Source organism: Ziziphus jujuba, chromosome 1 (assembly GCF_031755915.1).
Source record: "Ziziphus jujuba cultivar Dongzao chromosome 1, ASM3175591v1".
In the NCBI taxonomy this organism is placed as follows: Eukaryota; Viridiplantae; Streptophyta; class Magnoliopsida; order Rosales; family Rhamnaceae; genus Ziziphus; species Ziziphus jujuba.
Genome location: NC_083379.1, coordinates 30,726,800 through 30,740,967, shown reverse-complemented (window position 1 = coordinate 30,740,967; position 14,168 = coordinate 30,726,800). Strand labels below are relative to the sequence as shown.

Genomic DNA, 14,168 nt, shown 5'->3' with positions numbered 1-14,168 from the left:
GAGTTTTTAGAAATCTTTTGGGCTTTCTTCTAGGGTGGCTTTAATAGTAAAATAGTCGTGGATGGGTCAATCAGAGCAAGCCATGGTGGTGAGTGATGGTGCATGGTGGTATCCTGATGGGATTAGGGTTTCTCATAGATTTTTGGGTTTATAAGGTGTATTTTAGTAATTCTAGTCATTTGGGAGAGTTTCGAAACATGAGAAACCCTAGGCATTTATATAGATTTTGGTTCCACTACAGGACAAAATACATAGGTTTGGACACTGTAAAAAGTATAATGCTAGAGAAACTTTGTAGAATCATAATTTTGGATCTGTAACTCAGAATCGGGCACTTAAGAGTTAAAATCAGGATATATCTACAAAGAAAAGTCAAATTTAATCCAACTTAAAAGGTCCAATTTGGTCAAACTTAATCAATTTTGGTCAAACTGCTCAAAAATTTCAAATTCCAAACATTTTCTTGGGATGGGTCATTGCACACTGCATATGTTATGGAGGGGGATAGTTGCATATATATATATGTATATGCATTATTCTAATATGCGGTGAGAACTTCATGGTTAAGATATTGTATTTGGTACGACACGCCATATAAATAATGTCACCTTATTTGAATATATTTTGATTGCTTTTAGATTAACCTCAGTTGGTGGAATTTTGAACGTTGTATGCGAATTTGGATCTTAGGTTTTGAAAGATTGAAGTTGGGGTTTTAGTTTTAGATGAAATTACATTGTCGTTGGCCATGGATGTGAGCTTTTAAGCTCATTGATGGTAAGAAGAGGAGCTGATGATGTTGATGGAATGCATGCATGCTGGTTCTTTGTAATAGATACGAGATTCATGGGAAGATCTTGAAACATGGAGATTGGAAAACTTGAGATTTGTAAGCTTCCATTGCAACCGGTTATGGATCTTAGGTCGCATTTTACCAGCTGCAATGCTTAGTAATGTTGTGAGGATGATGTTGGGGAATAAAGAGTTAAATTGATTGCATGTGATGAATTCCAAATGCATGTTGCTTTGATTTAAAGTTCTAAGAAGAAATTATGAGTTTTTGTGGTTGTTTGGGGCAATATTAATGGTGTTGGTTCTCATAAGTGGTAAAAGACACTTCGTCAGTGCTAATGTAGCATTAATGGTGACTTGGCAATGTAGGTGTTGTGGCATGCCATGTGTCACACCAATGTGGTTCTGGTAGGTGACAGGGCGAGTGACATGGAATCTATTTAATCTTGTATTTGTTAGGAAATTGCATAATTAGTTTATTAATGAGACTATAATATATTAAAATTTTTGATCCTTTAAAGGGACGAACACTATGCATAGAAACCTAAGGCGAGCAGTGCATTGAATCGGTCTAGGACTCGCTATCTTTATGAATGGAATTTTTATTAAATAATAATATTTAAACTATCATTGTTTGAATCGAAATTGCCAAGAGAATTTAATTATTTTGGTATATGAAGTATAATGGTATTTTCAAGTTCTATTTAAATTTTGGGAATATATTTTGGAAATTGAACAGTAAAATCTTGAAATTTATTATCTATTTATATGTATATGTCGATTTATCTACTATGTGGCTTTGGAATTCTATTATTTATGTTCTGTTGCGATGTTAGATATTACTGTGAAATTAGATATCCCTGCAATATTGGTTTTATTGTGAAATGGATTCTTATATTAGATATTAATATGATGTAATTTTGATACTAGATGATTGGTATGACATGTCATTGATTTTGGATATTTTTATGTGATTTGGCCGATGGAGGCCTGATCACTACCTAATCCATGTTTGCATCCCTACCCTTAGTTCTTGATTAGCCAGACCAAGCTGGTCATAAACTAGCGCCTAGTTTATGATCAGCTTGGTCTGGCTAATCAAGAACTAAAGGTAAGGGCGCAAACATGGATTAGGCAGTGTATGGTATTGTTTCGAGCTTGCTCAACCGAGCTCTACTTGTCATGGAGATGATTGGTCTATTTATCGGAAAATTTAAATGTTTCGGTTTTGAGTTTTATACTATGAGGATTTGTATCCTTAATTTTGGTTATAACATTATATTGTTTTATCTTTATTATCCCTACTCTTATCTCCAATATTAATATTATTATTGTTATTGTTATTATTATTATTATTTTGTTATTATTATCCATGTAAATGTTTTCTTGAATTCTTAAATCACTCATTAAATTCCTTCAAATACTCACCTTTATTTCCCTTTTTTCTTGGGTTGTTTTAACATTTTGTGTTGGAATAAAACAAATAACAAAACTGAATTATAATTACAAATACAAAATACCAAACAATAATAAAATAATAAACAATTACTTAGAGTTTAGGATGGCCTATTTAGTTGGATCGAGGCATGCAATAGCGCTGCCCTTAGAGAAGATACACCCCCCTCCTACACTGGGTTGTCTAACGTTCCTCTGCTAAGATACAACGATCCTTCAGGAATCTTGTGTGCAATTAAGAATTCCCACGAACTCCTAGAACCCCTATAATGCTCAATATATATATCCTAAAGTATATTTGATAGTAATAAAATAATTTTATAATAATAAGAAGAAAATATGGAGGATTTGAGAAAAGTATTTAAAGAGAAGAAGAGAGAATAAATAGCTTTCTATTGTTATGTGTTTCCAAATGGGAAAGAAAACTCCAATTTATAGAGTTTGGAGCAAGAGATAGTTATGGACATAGATGATTTTTAGGAATAAAAATAGTAACAAAAATAAATGTTAGAAACCAAATTAATGTTAATAAACTAATATATACTAATAAATATGTTGAAACAGTAGATAAAATAGGGAACTAACTTTTACTAAATGACTAAATATATATATATATATGTTAAAAGGTACTATTTTGTAGGAACTAAAAAAATGACCTAAACTTAGTTTTTCAATAAAATACTTCTTCATATAATATATAAAATAATATTTAATAATAATTTTTTTTTTAAATTAATTATAACATTTTGTCTACCGATTCTGTTGGAACTCACAGCGTGAAGAGTTGGCCCTTGGATCGTGAAAGAAGATCATGCATGCCTCTAGGAGTTTATGATTTGTTAATAGCATTAGGGCTCTTTTACCCAATGCTAATAATTTTAATTCTTAGATTGTATCGAATTTCTTTTCAAATTTAGTTTTAGCTGGCTCTGATGGAGATCGTATAACTAATCTACTATATTTTCTTAACTCATGTAGTGTGAATTTAAGACTTAAACTTTTTAATGCAGTCGATTTTCTTATCCATATGGAGCAAGGTTATAATCATATTGATTTTTAACCGGTGAAGTTGTTTTATAGGCAAAGCTCCGGGATGTGAGTTCTATCACAAATAATCAATAAAATCATTTAAAACAAAGAAAAAAATATTTAGTATCACATCGGACTTCTTCCTTTTTTCATCAGTGTCGAGTCATGAAAGGAATAACGATGATAATAGGGTGAGGGGGGACCAAGTTTCCAATTCCCATCCCCATCTCCGTAGGAGTTTAGGGTCCTTATCCCCACATATAAATGAGTTGGGGTGGGGCCTAGGATTCCTTGTTACCCATTCTAAATTTATTAAAAAAAAAAAAAAACCTAATTTACTATTTTTTGTAAAATCAAATAATCTTCATGCCAAGTTGCCCACCTCCATCTCTTTTCAGTTTAGAGGGGTGTATTCAATCTAGAGTTTAATAAATTTAAAATGAGTTATAGATTTTAAAAGATTTGATGGATTGTAATGGAATTCTATAGATTTCATAAAGAGTTTATAAGAATCCAATAAAATCTTTGCGATTAAGACTGGGTTTCATATTAACAATTTTCTTCATAATTTCACTGTTAAATTCCTTTCAAATCCATTAAAATCCATCATTTTTTAAAATCTTTTAAAATAAATGACTTTTTTAATACCATTAGATTTCAAAAGAATTCTACAAAATGCTAATTGAATATATCTTGATTTAATGGACTTTTATAAAATCCATTAAAATCTTAATTGAATATCATTGGATTTGTATAAATTCCTTTAAAATCTAAATCGAATACCTTCAAACTTTTAAACACATTTAAAATCCTTCAAACTACAGATTGAATACACCCCTCTTAAACTTTTACAAATAAACACTATTTATCGAATTGCCAATCAAAACTGCAAAAATTTGGACATGGATAAGATGATTAATATAATATTCTATATAGATAAATTTTCCCACATCCAAATTAGTATTGTTTCTCAAAATGAAAATACAATCTCTTACATAAAAATGGATCAGAACAAATCAAACATAAAACAAAATCTATAAAAAAAAATGTCATACCTTAAAAAAAAAAAAAAAAAAAAACCAAAAATAATGAGATGTAATCTAGTGAGAAAGGGAAGATGTGAGAGCTCTGAAGCCATGGATATAGATCAGAATATAGTCAATGATGAACAAATGATTGTTGGATTTGTGTGGTTTTTTAATTTGCGATTTTTGCTAGTGGCTGGAGATAGATTTGTGCGGCTGTGCCAAAATCAAAGGCATGAGACGGTGAGAGAGAGGTTGAAAGTCTCTATTCTAAAGCTTCAAAGAAGGGAGTTCAATGATAAAGGACAGTAACTGTGTTAGTAGGTGGAGGAAGGAAAAAGAAGGAATCACTTTTCTCACATAAATTTAACACCAAGATAGGACACCTTCAAAGTCAATCAAAATTAGAAAGAAAAAAGAAGGGAATGATGTTATGATGGTGATGGTGGCAGCCAGAACAATAGAGCTGTAGTGAAAATATTTTACTAGACAATGTCAAGCATATTATGTTGCTCGACAGTTTTTTGATTCAAGGTATTCTAGCAATAAATCGAAAGGTTATCGGGCAATATAGAATGCCTGACATCGTCAATTAAAATATTTATAATTATTTAAAAGAGAAATTATAGTTGTACTACAAAATGAACTCTATAAAGTCCAATTATAAATTTATATTTTTACCCCATTTAAAATTTAGTATTAAGGATATTTACTAATTAAATATATTTATGTTCACATTTCAAATGTATTCAGAAATATGTGATTAAACATTTTAAATTTATTTAGAAATATGCCATCGAATGTTTTTATATATGAATATCTCAGATTTACTTAGAAATATGCAACTGAATGTCTCAAATGTGTTCAGAAGTATACTATTAAACATCTTTAGAAACGTTCATTATTTTGAGACTGAACAGTTCCAATGAATATATCTTTTTTATGCCCAAAAATATTCTAATCAGAAAGAAAATTTTATGGAATTTCCATGACTATCAGTTTCATCCAAAAACATTATGAAAAGTTTTCAAAGAGTGGTGCTTGATTTGAAAACGATTTATGAAAAAAATCAAGAAGTGTTTTTTTTTTTTTTGGCTTAATTAAGACTCTATGAACTGTGGATATTTTAGGTATTAGAAATATTGTATAAATTTATTTATATTTTTTTATATATTTGAATGGTAGTGTGTAAAGAACAACACTGTATAAAGTTATTTTAAAATTGTGAAATAAACTTCTCTATTTAAATATTTATCAAAGTGTATTCGAGGTGGCGACCATGTTCTTCGTCCCCACCTTGTTCTCGCTCTGAAACAAAATATTTTACTCGATGCCCACCTCACCACCCAAAATAAATCGGGAAAATCTGCCCCATTGGGATCGGGTCCCTACACATATCACATAGGCAAGGAAAATTGCCATCGGTGTAAAGGATAACATACTTAGTAACTGCATCATCCTTAGGCATGAAAGCATTGGGACAATTTGTTGACTTCCGATGATGGCTTGAATGATAAGAAAATGATGATGCTTTTGGTAGAAATAGATGAACCTAAAATGATTGAACTCACATATTTGTAAAAAGTCATCTCTATTCCTTCGATTGAACCCCTTGTATTTGAAGAGATCGTAGAACAAGATGAAGAGTTCTCATGGCTTAGTCAATATTACTTTAGACCTAATGCAGCTAATGCCTGGGATGTATAAATACAAAAATGTAGTAATGATAATGTTAACTAAGAGACAATTGGAAATATGTATTCAATACAACAGAGAGAAATTTAAATTTTAGTCCTACTATCACAAAGAAATAGTAATTATAGCATAGGCAGGGGAAGGGAACTTGTTGCAACTACATTCCGAGAAAATGGTTAAACTTACAGCATGTTTGGGTAATGGTAAAGTTAGTATGAATCTAATTCCATTGGAAAAGTAATAATTTTTTTTGTTTATATTTATTGTGAAGTGGAAAAAATATGGTCCCAGGGAATTAGATTCCTACTAATGTAAGAAAATATGTAGGAAAGTTGTTCTCACTTATAAATGTATCATTTTGAGAATTCAGAGAAAATAGTTTAAATTTTTTTTTTCAAAATACATATTTACCCTTAGTTTATTATATAATATTAAATTTAATTACTTATAAGTCTCAACTTTTCTATTACTCACCAAACATACGGGAAAAATTAATTTTCAGAAAACTCACTAAACATGAAGCTGTTAATTAATCAATGACATATTAATATTCATAGTTTCTCTTCGTCCAATCTCTACATGCCAATTTGCTAATGATACCAGGAACCACATTGAAATAATTATCAAGCAACCGAGCAAAAAACAAAAATAATAATAATAATAAATAAATAAATAAATACAAATGAAGCGAAGCTCATAATATTCCCGGTAGTTACGTGTTACTTACCTTTTAGAGAAATATTAATTTATACATCATTATATAAATATAAAGAGAATGGAATCAGAAAGTTTTTCAAATTCATTATCAAACATGTCAGTAAATTCATTGATGAAGATTTAACACTAGAAAAGAAAGATTCAGATAAAAGTACGAAAAAAAAAATTGAAACCTTAAAGTTCTGTAACTAAATTGAATAATAAATTGAAGTGCAAGTGAGAAAGTTACAAACCAGTATGTGTTGGTATACGCTGAAGAACGACACTCCTAATGGATTCAGCATGCAAATATAAGAACCCTAGTTTCACCATTTGTAATTTTTTTCTTTTTTCCTCTTAAATTTTTGCCGTCGGCAATATATATAGGTTTGCTGTTTGTAATTTTCACTCTCAAGTATTAAACATTCAAATTTAACTACCTAACCACTCAAAATTTCCATGCAAAAAATACTTCCAACTCACAAATAGCGACAATGCCCAAAAAACAAGAAAAAGAAGCAACTAGACAGAAAATAAGGCGCAAAGGGGAAAAGAAGTAGCTAGAGATAAACATTATAATCCCATTTTATTTTATAATATATATATATATATAAATGTGTGTGTGTATATATATATATATTATCTTTGTTATTTTGGAAAAAAAATATTTGTTTTAATCATAATCTATTACATGGTTTATAGGAAAAAAAAAATTATCTAACAAAGATTGAATTCTTTCAAAAAAATAATAATAAAATATTTGATATCATTTATTTAGCATACAAAACATATTGTAAATACTAAAAATAATTTAATAATAATATTTATATGTAATTTTGCGATTTCTTTTGAATATATTAAATAACCGGCGGCAAATACAACTTAAAATCTTAAATTTTTAGGCAAGGCCGCATGGAAGCTGTTTGCCAGCCTTTTCAACTTTCTCTATCTTGCCGCCAATGAGCTTAAAACCTCAACCTTCATATCCAGCGGCGAAGGAGCTTCCCAGTCACTCCCAACTCTAAATCTTCCTCCCTAAAGGCATGCAAACACAATACCAACTCCAGTTCATCTCTAAGTTAGAGTTTTTTTTTTTTTCTTTTTTTTAAGTTTACCTTTTAGCTTGAATCCAACTCTCACTCCCTATACCTTTCAGCTTGAATCCAACTCTCACTCTCTACTCGTAAGAAGGCTTTTTTTTTTTTTTTTCCTTTTAAAGTTTACCTTTCAGCTTGAATCCAACTCTCACTCTCTATAATCTAATGGCTTCCCACTTCATCACGTTTCTGGTCCGGAAATTCTATATCCAGTAGGTCCTTATTGTAGACCCTCTATATATATATGTATAATCACATATGTTCACAAGTATATGTATATTCATATGCATATAATTATTTTAACAAGCCTATATACATATATTCATATACTTAATATATATATACATCTACACACATACCAAAGCAGTACACACATATACTCACATATATATATATATATACAAGAATACGCATTTACAGACATATATGTACATATTCTTTAGTAGTTTTTATTTTCTTCAAGCCTTTAATTATGAACCTTATTTTTAATAATTATGGATGTTGAATTTAGCTTTGTTATGGATACTTATAATAATTTAGTTTTGCTATGAATGTAGAAGACATAGGCATGGATTTGCTTAGAGAAGAAAACCACAACTTGGAGAGCTTTTGGAGAATTTATTTACTAGTTTTTATTATCTTCAAGTCTTTAGTTATGAATTTTATTTTTAATAATTATTGATGTTGAATTTAATTTTGCTATGAACTACTTTTCATAACTAGAGCTATGATGTAGCCCTGACTAATAAAGCTTTAATTACTTTAATATATGTTTAATTTTATTTAATTTGTAACATGTTTTATTAATAAATTATTGGTATGTTTAATGCTTTTATAGGCTAAAAGGAATGAATTATTTTAATAATATTTAAGTTTGAAAAATGATAATATTATAGATCTATAATGATTTACATGAATGTCAAATTGATTAGAAAATAATTATGTTTCATACTATGTTATTGCTTAATTTATACTTAAGAAATTTGCATGATTTAACTTATAGGCTAAAATATAAATTAGGTTATTTGAATATTATTAGCTATGAATAGGAACTGCTTTTCATTAATTCCATGATTAAGTGTGTTTAACAAAGTCACTAGTTAATTAGATTTACATGTTGAGGTTTTGAATTGAAAAAGTTGGTGTTCATAATTGCTAAATTCACTTTCTTACTTGAAATTGATTTAATTTAATTGTTTGCTTTTATTTAATTTTAATTTGATAAATTTTCAATTGTCATAAATTTTTAGCTCAAATATTATCAAATCTAATTATGTTTAGTATTTAACTTCTATGGGTACAACAATCTTATTTTTTAATTTTTATTATTTAAAAACGATTCGTACATTTGTGAGTTGATTTTATGCATTAATAAGCCGCCATTTTGGTGATAGAAGGTTAATCCGGCTTCTTACGAGTAGAAAGTGAGAGTTGGATTCCAGCTGAAAGGTAAACTTAAAAAAAAAAATAAATAAATAAAAAACAAAACCTCTTACGAGTAGAGAGTGAGAGTTGGATTCAAGTTGAAAGGTAAACTTTAAAAGGAAAAAAAAAAAGAAAAAAAAAAGCCTTCTTACGAGTAAAGAGTGAGAGTTGGATTCAAGCTGAAAGGTAAGATATTGTTTAAAAGATGCCTGAGATAATCAAGAATAATCAGTACTCCATCGTTGAAGATATCGTTTAAAAGATGCATGATATAATGAAGGATTGGTCAGCATAACATATATAATGGAGAAATGCGATTCAATTCACAAAACAGTTCAACATACTTGATAAGTCATATTGCATAGATAATTGTAATAGACAATTTCAACAAAACATACAACGAGCTTAATAGGATACATATGGTGCTTAACAAGCACATAGCAGAATTTAGTACATAATTAGTTTACTAACCGAACAAACACATATATTACTTGACTACATCACTAGGCAAACATTTTAAAGAAAAAAAATAATAAAAGTATAAGAACTATAACAATCATATTGGTTGCTCCTCTTAGTATTTTTCTAAATTGCTTTCAAGAATATTATTAGATTTCTCCACTTGCAAAGATAAACAACAAACTTCACTGACAAGTATATCTATTTTGTCTAATTTAGCTTCCCCTTCTTTTGCCCAAATGAATTTACCACATCCTTTTTCTTGTGTCAAGTAAACATATATAATTTAATTATTTTATAAGCGAAAAGAAATGAAAATTCAACACATTAACAATTATGTACGACTGTTATCCATCTAAGCAATTCCAGAATTGACTATTTAGGTTCTTATCTATCCTTGATGTTTTTAAATGCATATATTATCCACATGAACGCATCCGGCTGGGTTAAACATCACTAGTACTTGTTGACATACTTACACAACTAATCTCTAGCTCTAACTTTTAAAGAAGACAAGACAGGATTTAATAAACTATAAAAAGCGAAGAGACATACATTATAAATAAATAAATAAATAAATAAAACCATCAGCAACCTTTCTACATGAATGAATGGATCTAACTTAGCAATAACAATGACTATGACGCAATAGCAATAACAATAGCAATAACAACCTCTATATATATATATATATATATATATATATTATATGGCTTTTCCCTATTCATACGGTTTGCTTAATATTCACTTTCAACATTACTATACATGCTCATCTTGTCACCCCTATTTTTTATTTATTCCTTGAGTGAATATGCTCATCCCGTCACTATAAAGTATACTGCAACGTAGTGAAACAGAGCATTCACAAACATTACCTATCTTTTTTCGAACCTTTTCAGTTCAATTAATTATTCCTATACTCCTTCAGAAAATTCAAACCAAAAAATAGGAGTCATAATACACATTCTACAATATTATGGTACTATTTAACCAAACAAATGAACACAACATATTCTCCACAAACAAAAAAGAATAAAAAATTAATATAACATTGGCAAATTAAAGAAGTCCAAAAAAACATTTCAAATCATTAGCATATTAATATTCAAAGTCACCTTCTAATTATAATCCCTTTGCCAATGAGTGCCCATAGAACACACGTAACATAACAGAAAAACCAAACCAAAACATATTCCTATACACTACCTGGTTTTATATGTTCTTCTCAAAGATTACAGAATGGTCCTAACTTTTCAATCTTCATGGTTCTATGTTGGCAGGCCTAGAAAGAGAAAGTTAATTCTCAAGGATTATTCCTCTTTTTAGCTAATTATGAGTATTGAAATTAACAAGGATGATGTATGCTAACAAAGGAAACAAAGAACCATATCTTACAAAAAATCATTCTTGCTAATTCAGAGTATTAGTTTAAACAGTTAACCTAAAATGGCAGACATAATAACAAATATTCAAAATCGTACATGTTGAGCGTCTGGCAGACACACCCTTCCTATCTCATCTTCCCAAAGAAAACAAAGATGTAAAATAATAACAAAAATATATATATACAGATGCTATTCAAATAATGACCATCATGGTTTCATTTAATTTATAATTTATTGTCACATGAAAGTTTGATAATTAATCAATTACGACTTGCTTGCAAGTTGACCATTAACTAATGTACCATTGTCAATTTAGGTTGGTGTAAATATCACCTAATTTTCAGATATGATGCAATTACTTAATTAATACAAAGTATGCATATATTACGTTGAGAAGCAAAAGCTTAGTATACATATGAAAGTAGGTATGAAATTAAAGCCATTTACTACCATTCAGATTATTAGAAAACTATAAAGACACAAATTACAAAAAGACAGGGGCAAAATTATATGTGAAAAATAAATAAATTGAACAACTTGTATAGCTAGTGACATAGCTATTTATAAAATATAAAACATACCAAATGTATTCTTTTACTTGGAGGAGGAGATGAATTCCCAACAAAAAAAAAAAAAAAAAGCAGGAATAAAACCGATTAATGGTGAGTGGAGCCCCATGCATATATATGCAATTGCAAAAACACCTTTTATTGAAACACATTTTTGCCTAACCACCCACTTTTGCATTTGTAGTAATATAAATTCAAGACATAAAAACTGGAAAAATTATTATAATTGCTCGAAATAATAAAAAGAAACACACCCTTCAGTTATTTGCGCCTCACTGTTTGTGTGACACTCACCTAACAAATTAATGCACCTTCTTCTTCAAATTAAATTGGGATATAACCATAACCACTAAATATAAGGCAAAAGCAGAAGTTGCAGATTTAACCTAAGCCCTAAATGGTGAAAGTAGCGGAGAATCTGGGGCAGGGCTAGCCAGTGGAAGCAAGGGAGAATGGTTGGAACGGTGGGGCTAGGACGGTGGGGAGAAGTTCCAAATTTAACCCAAGCCCTAGATGGTGGAAGCAGTGGAGAATGGCTGGAACGGGTGGGGTTGGAACAGCTTGCATGCGAGTTGGAGATGGTGGTGGCTTGCAAAGTCGCTGGAGTAGTGGAAGTGTGGAAGCAGAGGAGAAGATGAGAAGAGAAGAGAAAGGTACAAATGGGAAGGGGAGATTTGGGCGAAATTTCTCACATGAGAGTTGCAAGATTATTCTTGATTATCTCAGTTAATGGCTTCATTTTTTCCCTAGGAGTTTTAGCTCATTTACGTATACTCATGTATAGTCATGTGAATGTTGCAATACATAGGTACACTGGAGAATGTTGAAGATCTCAACATTTTCCATCACAATTATGGTTGTTAGGATGTCAAGGTTTTCACCCTTGTCTTTATGTTGTTGATATACATTCATGCATTGGAATTTTTGTCGTTTGACATTTTTTCGCTTGCTTCTTGTGTATAGGTTGCTGTTGAAATTTCCTTCATGGAAGTTGTTTTGGCATGCACACAAACTGTGACATTTCAAGCTTTTTGGTAGTGGTTTAATACTGTTTGGTTGTGGAAAGTAAAATCCCCAATGTATGGTTCAGTTTGTTGGGCATCCTCAAAAGGTCTTTTTGGGGCTCCATTTGTAGTCGATTGTTCTGTAAGTGGTACTGGTGAATATCAAATGAAAGAATTTACTGCTCGCGAGTGTTGTATCTCGTAATCGTTGTATGGTTGATTAAAAAATTGCTTTTTAAATTACTATCTTTTTATATTTCCAGTTTCCTCTATGGATAGATAGAAGCTTTTATATTAAAAGGATTTGCTACTTTCATGAATGTTGAAATGTCCAAGCTTGAATGTGGGGCCAAGTTTTGTGCCATTTCTTATCTAAGGGCCTGGTATGTGCATCTAACAGTCATATACATTTGTACAATTCATAAGTGGGTCTTGCCTCAGCTTGCATGAAAATTTTCCGATTTGTTGTCCAAGGGAGCAATGACAGTGATCCTAAAAGGAGTGCTGGAATTCTACTTGTGCAAGCTGACAGTTCTGTCATGGTGAGTTTCCAAATCCTGATATGAACCATTCTATTTACATGTTTGAAAAGCTGGAAAAATTTTAAATTCATCATTGGCTTACTCTAGAACTAAAAGTAGAAGTTCTTTTATTTATTTATTTATTTTTTTTGGGGCCAAGTTTCAATCCTTAGGAGTAAAAATCAACAAAGAAATGGTGTAGACCATTTTGAAGCGTTGATTGATTGATCTAGAGAAAAGCTACTATGAATACTACCCAACTAGTAGAAATTATTTCAATGAACCATTTGATGCTTAAGCACATTGTAGCTGTTAGCCTTAATATTAGTGACAATATTACTAAAATTTAAGTTCCATAAATTCTTGTTGCATTTGTATCCTCTTTTTTTTAAAAAAAAAAAACCAAAATATTAGTTTTTTAATGGATTTAAGTTGTGGCATTCTCCCCCTTTTTGGTTCCTCGTATAGTCAACAGCTATAATATGACAATTATTTTCAACGTTTTAGTTACCAAATGACTAAACGGTAGCTTTCAACAAGTATATTTTATTGAGTTGCATTTTTAAAAAACACAACATTTTCTTCAAAAAGCTTCTAAAAGGTTCTTTAAATATAATTATTATAAGTGAAATATACTTATTCCAACAAACAAATTGTCTACATCTTCCCTCTACCAGCATTAAACAGAAATTGAGCTATACAAACAGATAAAGAAGTCACTATTCATTAAATGAAATAGTACTTACAGCAACAACACAGCTGGACTTATGTATATATGATATTTTTTTTCCATGAGAATGTTTTTACCATTTACAGCAACAACATAGTACTAAACCATGAGTATTTTTTTTTCCACTTGCATCTGGAGTTATGTATGTACTATATACATCATAAGTGCATGATGAGGAGACTGCTATTAGCTCAGAGGAACCAGCTGATGTCACTGCCCTGATTATTGTACAATAGTCTTCAAAGTTAAAACATTTCAAGAAACGTTAGAGTATTTTGTACAATGG

The 14,168-nt window shown here is 30.2% G+C and overlaps 1 long non-coding RNA gene across 1 annotated transcript; it reads left to right on the top strand.

Annotated features, from left to right (window-relative positions):
* The first annotated feature begins 11,836 nt into the window (after positions 1 to 11,836).
* On the top strand, positions 11,837 to 12,887 carry LOC112492025 (uncharacterized). Its single transcript, XR_003056349.3, has 2 exons — positions 11,837 to 12,500; positions 12,591 to 12,887. It is a non-coding gene; the product is annotated as an uncharacterized LOC112492025 (long non-coding RNA).
* The last annotated feature ends 1,281 nt before the right edge of the window (positions 12,888 to 14,168 follow it).